Genomic DNA, 8348 nt, shown 5'->3' with positions numbered 1-8348 from the left:
ACAAGTGCAGTGTAATCGAGTGGTCATGGGTTCCAATCCCCTTCAAGACTGGATTTTTTTGGGCTTCTTTGCAGCTACTCAAGTTGTTTTGTATTTCAGCCTGTAAAGAGAATTTTTGTTTGGAAATCATATTCTGTTTACAGTATAGAACAGTATATAGTTGTAGAAGCGTTGGAACTTGATCTAGCGTCAGAGTATTCATTGCAAGGGATGAAGTAGTTTAGTGTTATGACATAGTTGATTATTGAAAATTTTCTGCGCTGATTGGTTGCCCAGGTGATTATTACGCGAAAAAATGGCTGCAAGCCGTTTTGTCGAGGTGACAGACGGAGGAAGAAAATGCATATTTTTCAAAGAGTCACTTATGTAATTATAGTAAAACAATTATTCACCTCAGGCTCGGTGAAATAATGGTAATGGTAATGGTAATGGTAATGAAATTTATATAGCGCATTTTCTATTAACATATTCAAATGCACTTTACAAGAAAGGGATCTATGGGTGAGATCGGACATCAGCATATAAGGCGCTGCTGGCAGCCGCTATCAGTCCATTAGCGATCTCACCTACCACATGAATGAATTAATGAAATGAGAGAGCTTCATGCCCTACCCTTTGCGAATAGTGTGTGGGTTCTTTTACGTCCCACTGGGTTGTGAACATTGAAGGGTTGTGAGACGGGGCCTAAGGCTTATAGTCCTTATCAGAGAAGACTTGAAAGTCTTAACCATTTGCGGATGTAATTACAAAGGCAGCACTTTCTCTTCAGTTATTTTAAGACCCGGAGTATTGGTCCCGCCGGATCGAACTCACGACCTCCCGCCTGGTAGCCCGATACTCAACCAACTGAGCCACCCGTGCGCGGTCAAGGATATAAGGGTTTAAAGACAAAATATAGGGCATTTTTAGGAGTGTGTCTTGTTACAGAATAGGTGTTTGGTGTTGGTGTTTCATATGGAATCAAAACGTTGCCGTTACATGGAACAGTTGGGTAGATTCAATCCTTCGAAATGGTACAGTTTGTTGAAACTGTTAAAACTGGTTCGAACCTCCTTATAATGCAAGAATTAGGTTGTTTCATCAGCTGCTCTGATCACTATTTGCTATTTTTCAGGGTTGAGGAATGATAGCGACTTTAGCAATGTGGATGGACTAGGTAACTTTGCTTAACGTCAATAAATTGGATCGATTTAATCATCTTTCTCGGTGAATTTAATGCTTAAGTACCTAATAAACAAAAATCCAGGCTAATAAAAGGTTGGAGTAAATAATTGATACGATGGAAATGTTGTCTTTGATTAATTAATGGTCTGTCTTGGCAATTCAAGTTGAGAATAATTTGAGGTCTAAACTGACATTGGAATCCACATGCATGTTCCAGCACTCGGCAAAGTCCCTTTTTGACTTATGGCTGTTTATGCATAGGTGGCTTCATACACCTGAAGCCTTTTTAGAGACATCACTGCCAAGCCACCCACTTCTGCTGGAGAGAACAGGACATCCACAACACCGGGGACTCCATCCCCTACTCTTTTCGAATAGTGTGTGGGTTCTTTAACCTCTCACAGGGAACTTATGAACAAAGAATATAATTTTTGAAACGGAGCCTACGGTTTACAGTTCTTATCCGAGAAGACTCAAAAGTCTAACCATTTGCAGATGTAGTTACAAAGGAAGAACTTTCTCCTCAGTTATTTTACGATCCTGAGTGTTGATCCGGCCGGGGTTCAAACCCGCGACCTCCCCGCATGACAGCACGTTGCTCAACCAACTGAGCAAACGGTGTGCGGGCACTAAAAATAAAGTGATCGGTGAATTATACGAGACACGGGTAACACCAAACCCCCATAAACCGGAAAAATAAACCTGACATGTAGAATCAGCAATATGGACTGGGGAATTCAGAACCCGGAATCCACGATACTTAACATTCACTATTAACCACTTGGCAGATCATTCGATTAACACCGAAGCCCTTGTCAAACTACCAGTAATTACTTTAGAAGATTGCCCTTGCAATTCTGGATAATTAAGATAGCTAAAATGGGCTATTAAACCAATGTTAGGGACCTTAAGCAACTGAGGACGACGACGACGATGACCGCTAAGAGAAGGCCTCACAACAAAAGGTTTAATGAGCAAAAACAATAGCTCTGCACGCCCCGCACGTGCCTTTCACATTTTGATACATTTCTTTGCCGTTCTCGTCTTGACAACGACGTGAAATGATCAAATTTGAGGTAATAGGGCCGTTTATAAGAGAGAAAATAAGCCGCGGCTTACTCTGGCCGCGGCGTACATAATACGCGAAAGGAACTATTTATACGAGTATAAACTCCCCGGCCAGGATAAGCCTCAACTTGAGAAAGCCGTGAACGTAGATTTTGTACCATTTATACGGGGTGTTCGCGTCTTATGTAAGCCGCGGCTTATTTTCTCTCGTATAAACGGCCCTAATGTGGAGGACGCGAGCACCTGATGATGAATTTTCAAATTTCTCTCTAAATATCCACACCGGTCTCACCAATTTTATTCTCAGAATATTGACACGCACTTTCCAAACCGAGCGACACGGAGTAATCGAAAAATCACAACAGTAAAGAGAAATGATATTTTTCGACAGCATTCTCGTCCTTGCTCAAGGTCCCTATTATAGTCATTTGATAAACTTTAAACTTTCGAGGAAAACCCACGTCATATGTGTCTGTCAGGAAACACAAAAATATGGGAAAACCTTCTGGCGAGTAAGGATTTCTCAAAATCTACATCTACATCTACTTAATTAATTTGCAAAATCCGATAAGGACATCTGGCAAATTAAGTATCTCTTCACCGCGCGGGGTGACGATATCATTTTTATCTTTCCCATGTGAGAATATTGGTGTCGTCATGGTAACTAAGACGACTAGCCAACCACAACGACAATGGAGGCAGAGAAGAGAGACCCTGGAACGAGGTTGCAAATCTTTATGTTCCCTTTATATTCTCTCACACTGAGCTTGTGGCGCCTGTGCACAAAGTGCTACCTTTGTGACAACCTTTGTGACTTCATCTGCAAAATAATGATTTGACTTTCCAGTCTTCTCGGACAAAGACTATTAGCCGTAAGCCTTGCTTGTATCCAGCCACCCCTCCCCACAGAGGGGAGAAGCTGGGTGTACAGAGGCTACGGTAGGCCGCTATGACGACCCTCCTTCATTAACCTCTCCTTGCATACGGCGACAGCTACTGAAATTTAAACTGACCAATCAGAATTCAGTGAGCGGGAAAAACTGTGCTATCCGATGTCACGCCAATTGTTTACATTCTGATTGGTTAGATATGTGGACATTCGCTCAGCCTTCCCTTGTGACTCTGTTGACCGTCGCTTTTTTGAACTCAGCGTTTAAAACATTTTGTGGCTTTTTTTTCGTCAACAAACTTGTCGGCAAGCAGAATTCGAACGTAAGCTGTTGTGCTTTGGCTGTTATTTGTACTTTTTCTAACTATTCTAAGACGAATTCAGGCTGGCATTTTCGAATCAAGTGTAAGAAGACGGCAAAACCATATTGATAATGTATTTAGTTGTACTGACTTCGCGAATAAACACTTTGGTACCGTCCTTTCGACGGGATAGATCGACAAAAACCGAAATGCCCTGTTTCCGGTGAAAGGGCAAATGATTGACAGGATAGCACGGTTCTGACTGCCGCGCGCACTGCGGGCGCGGGTTCCGTATGCAAGGCTGTAGGCCATCAAAGAACTCATGCACTGTTCGTAAAGAATAGTGGTAGGGTATAGTGGGTCAAATATGCGACCCCTAAAGAAGGTTGCTTCGTTTAATACATGTAAAGACTGCAAAACAGTCGTTTTCTTTCATTTTCGGAAGGCGCGAAGCGCCGTAAGCGTGACCCTCGCGTGTGAAGCGCGCGAGCCTCACACGCCCATAGGGCGTGTGTGAGGCGAGAAACCGACTGTCGGCTTTTCATACAACAAATTTGTTCTAAGCAGGGGTTCGAATAATGTCACTAAGGTGTCAGAATTGTTTGACAGCTCCAACCACATCTTAAATTTGATACATTGTATGCCTTATTTTCGCGGGAAATTAGTTGTGTTGTCATGTTCAGTCGTATTCTCTTCGCTATTCGGAAGGCGCGAAGTTTCGTACGTTCGATTCAGTGGTGTTTTGGAAAGGAAAGGCATTGGCTTTTCTGTTCAATGAGTCAACACCGAAAAAACCCGCCCCACGTAGAGGAAGAAAACCAAAAGAAGCGACAGCGTCTGACAATTGCAGATTGTGCGGTTGTTTTAAAACGCAGTTTGGAAATGTTAGTTCAGCGGCAGAAAAGCTAAACTTATTTGATGTTATCTACTCTTCCATAATGCTTTTGAGACTTGGTTCTTTATAGACGTAAAGAGGCAGGTATTTTTTACAGGTCCAGGTCACAGGTCAGGTTTAAAAGTCATTGTCATAATATCACTAAAACAACCCTAACTTTTTCCTATAGTAAATTTAACACTGGGCCAAAATAATACTTTTTCAGCCTTCAGGGTCGTTTTATCATTGTTACAAACCTAACCTGTGACATGTAAAAATTATCGGCCGTCTAGATTCAAGTGTTGGTTTGGCTGGAGTTGAACTCAAGACTTCCCACACACCAGACCATGCAATGTTCAACCAATGGCTGCAGATCCATGTTTGTTGTGGTTGGAGTTCAAGTTTCTGTTATCATACAGGGTAGATGTAGTTGTAGTTATAGGCATACTTTTGTAGATGTAGAAGTCTGTAGTAGCAGTTGATGCTGTTGTTGCCAGTTGTCATTTTGTTTGCTGATATTGTCATCAACATTTATCGTTTTCATCATCATCCTTATTATTATGATTTGACCCTCAACCTACCACTTTTTAAATAAATAAAGCAAAAACGAAGCTGGTTCCCTTGCATGGTACTCAGCTACAAACTTGGTATCAAATATTCCAGCTGGAAACATATCAGACACGTCAGAAGTGAACACCTCCAGCTTCTCCGGCAATTTATTATAGAAGTTCTCATAAAGGAAAACCAGGTCTAAGAATCCATTATGAAGCACAACAGGTTTGCCAGCCAAAACAAGTTCACTGAAAAGATTCCTCACTGAAGGCAGCGGATTGTCAGACCCGCCCTGAAAACAATAAGTTAATTCACATCATAAGTACTTTGATATGTACCGGTATACAGCTCTGTCATGAATGCAGTATTAGGGGAAATTTTCTTCCAGTAACAAAATATGGGGACAAAGAATTCGTTTTTGTGATATAAGTGGTTCAATATTTCGCGTCTCTCCCCATGCTCCCTCGCTGTTTCTACACTCGCTCCAGACCTTTCGTTGGAATATTTACTGCGTCTCTTGCGTTCGCATAAAATACGACTGTTTTGCAGTCTAATACATGTACAGCCTTCAGTTTTGGGCTGCAAAAAAGGTATGATCCCCAGTTCACATGCACTATTCGTACTTTTACTCATTCCAAAAATCCTCTCATAAAATTCAAATATGTTACGGTGGCCTCGTCTTCCTCCTTCGCCAATTTCAAAGGTCGGTAGTTTGCGTGACGCATTCTGGATATGTGCTTTTGTATTACACGCTTGTCACGCCTGTAACAATTATTATCGAGGTGTTAAGCCGGAGATGAAGAAGACGAAGCGGATAATGGCGGTTCAACAAGAGCACATGTTTTTATTCTTCAAAACGAGGCTAACCGACGTCACGGTTTACAATGATAGCCAATGTTAAGCAATATTGTTACATCCTCCCCTTTTTTTTTTTTTTTTTTTTTTTTTTTTTTTTTAGCGAAAATGAACTAAAGCAACGCTGCGAGTGTCTCTCAGTCCTTACAAAAGAGTAATAGAAAAAAAAAAAAAAAACAACAAACAAAATAACAAAAAAATGATTAAGTCTTAACATAGTCCTGGAATCTAACTGGTTCTTTGATGACACGGCCCGAGCGAGTACACACAGGTGACGACTGCTTGGTGGTCCTTGCTTCCAGGTGGCTTTTCTGGCCGTTCGCAGCTCTTGTGTTTGGCAATTGAGTATCCTGACCCCGTTGAGGTCCAGGCAGTGGATCTGGTACAGGCAGTGCATCCGCTGCGGGAATGGAAGGGCTCTTCACTAGGTGCTGCCTATTGCGTCTAAAGCTGGAACCGTGTGACTGGACTTCATAGGATCTCTCATCTAGTCGCTTTGTCACGTGACCCTCATCCCAACTGTGTTTACCAAGGACAAATGGTTTCATTCTAACTGTGTCGCCAGCTTTTAAGGCCGGAAGGTCATGGGATGACCGATTGTAGTAATGCTGCTGCCTCTTTTGGTTGAGCTGGAGTTGTTCCCTTTCATAGAGGCTGGGTGGGCTTCTGGGTTCCAGGAGCGATCTTGTGGACGGTAACAAGCTTCTTGTCCTTCTCCCCAAAAGACGCTGTGCCGGGCTACTGGCAACACCTTGAGTTGGTGTGTTCCGGATATTGAGTAGAGCTAGGTACTGGTCTTCTCCTGACTTTGATGTCTTGCGTAACATTCTTTTTGCCGTCTTCACAGCCGATTCAACTTTTCCATTTGCCTGGCTGTGGTGTGGTGATATGGTAGTGTGCTCAATGCCCCATGTCCTGGTAAAAGATTTGAATTCACGTGATGTAAATTGGGGGCCATTATCTGTAACCAGTTGTCTAGGAATACCATATCGTGCCAGGTGTGACTTCAATCTTTTGATCACAGTTGATGATTTGGTGTCGGTGAGTGGATCCAATTCCCAGAAGTTGGACTTGTAGCAGACGGTGACGAGGTACTCTTTGTCATTACAGGTGAAAAGGTCTGCCCCAATTTTCTCCCAAGCTCCGTCCGGGATTTCATGAGACATGAGCGTCTCTTTACAAGGTGTTAGTTCATACTCGCGGCATGTCTCACAGGTGCGAATCCAAGCTTTTAATTCCTTGTTCATGCCGGGCCAATAAACATGTTCCCTTGCACGGCGCAGGCAGGCCTCAATTCCTTGGTGTCCACTATGGACATCTTTTTTGACAGCTGTGCGCATTCCCTTTGGTATAACAAGCCGCTCGCCACGAAATATAAGGCCATCAGTGACTGCGAGCTCATCCCTAACACTGAAGTATGGGGTGACAAGGGGTGGTAGCGATTTCTCATCTGCTGGCCAACCTTCCTGTATTACGCGTTTCAGCTGTTGAAGAGAGGTGTCATCGTTGGTGTATTGGCGGATCTCGCGGATCTTCTCTTCAGGCATGATCAGGTAGGAGAGGGCATTTATGGTCTCGAATTCTTCTTGTCCACAATCAGAGGCTTTTGGCAGGTGAGCCCTGCTGAGCGTGTCGGCCAGGTACATCTCTTTACCATTTAGGTATCGCACTTCAATGTCATATGCCAGGGCGCGCATTAGCATTCCCTGTAAGCGTTTAGGGGCTCTGTCCAAGGGTTTCTTTACGATGCTTGCAAGTGGTTTATGATCTGAGTACACAGTCACAGGGCGGCCAAACGTGTACTGGTGCCACTTTTCTAGGGAAAATACAATTGCGAGCATCTCCTTCTCTATGGTAGCATATCTCGTTTCTGCCTCACTCAAAGCGCGGCTTGCGTATGCTAGCGGCTGACCGTCTTGAAGTAGGGCGGCTCCCAGTCCCTGTCCACTAGCGTCACACTGGATCGATAGGTTTTTACTTGGATCGAAGTAGGCTAGCACAGGTGCGTTTGTCAGCAAACGCTTCATCTCTGTAAAGGCTTTCTCGTGTACAGCATCCCACATCCACTCGGAGGTAGGGAGAGCTAGGTCATAGATTGGACGCATCACATCGGCAAGGTTTGGAACAAATTTAGACAGGTAATTTACTGTTCCTCGTAGTCTTTCTACAGATGCTTTGTCTTGAGGAGGAACCATGTTTTGGACTGCTTCCACTTTAGTGGGGTCTGGCTTGAGGCCATCACTGGTTAAGACATGACCCATGAACGGAATCTCGCTGAGACCAAAGCGGCACTTCTCTTTGCTCAAGGTGATACCCTTATCAACACAGCAGGTGAGGAAGGTACGGACACGTGTATCGTGTTCCTCATCTGTTCGACCCCAGATAATCACATCGTCAGCGATACAGCGCACCCCTTCAAGGCCCTCAAGAGCATGATGCAGACGTTTTTGGAAGATTTCGCTGCTGACTTTCAAACCAAATGGGAGACGCAGCCACCGATAACGCCCAAAAGGGGTGGCAAATGTGGTTAACAAACTTGATGCATGATCGAGCTCACAGTGGAGGTACCCAGACTTGAGATCACAAACAGAGAATACTTTCGCCTTGGTAAGTTCTGGAAGTACATTTTCCAGAGTGGGAAGCT

This window comes from Montipora capricornis, chromosome 13, assembly GCF_036669925.1.
Source record: "Montipora capricornis isolate CH-2021 chromosome 13, ASM3666992v2, whole genome shotgun sequence".
In the NCBI taxonomy this organism is placed as follows: Eukaryota; Metazoa; Cnidaria; class Anthozoa; order Scleractinia; family Acroporidae; genus Montipora; species Montipora capricornis.
This window is presented reverse-complemented; position numbering follows the sequence as displayed.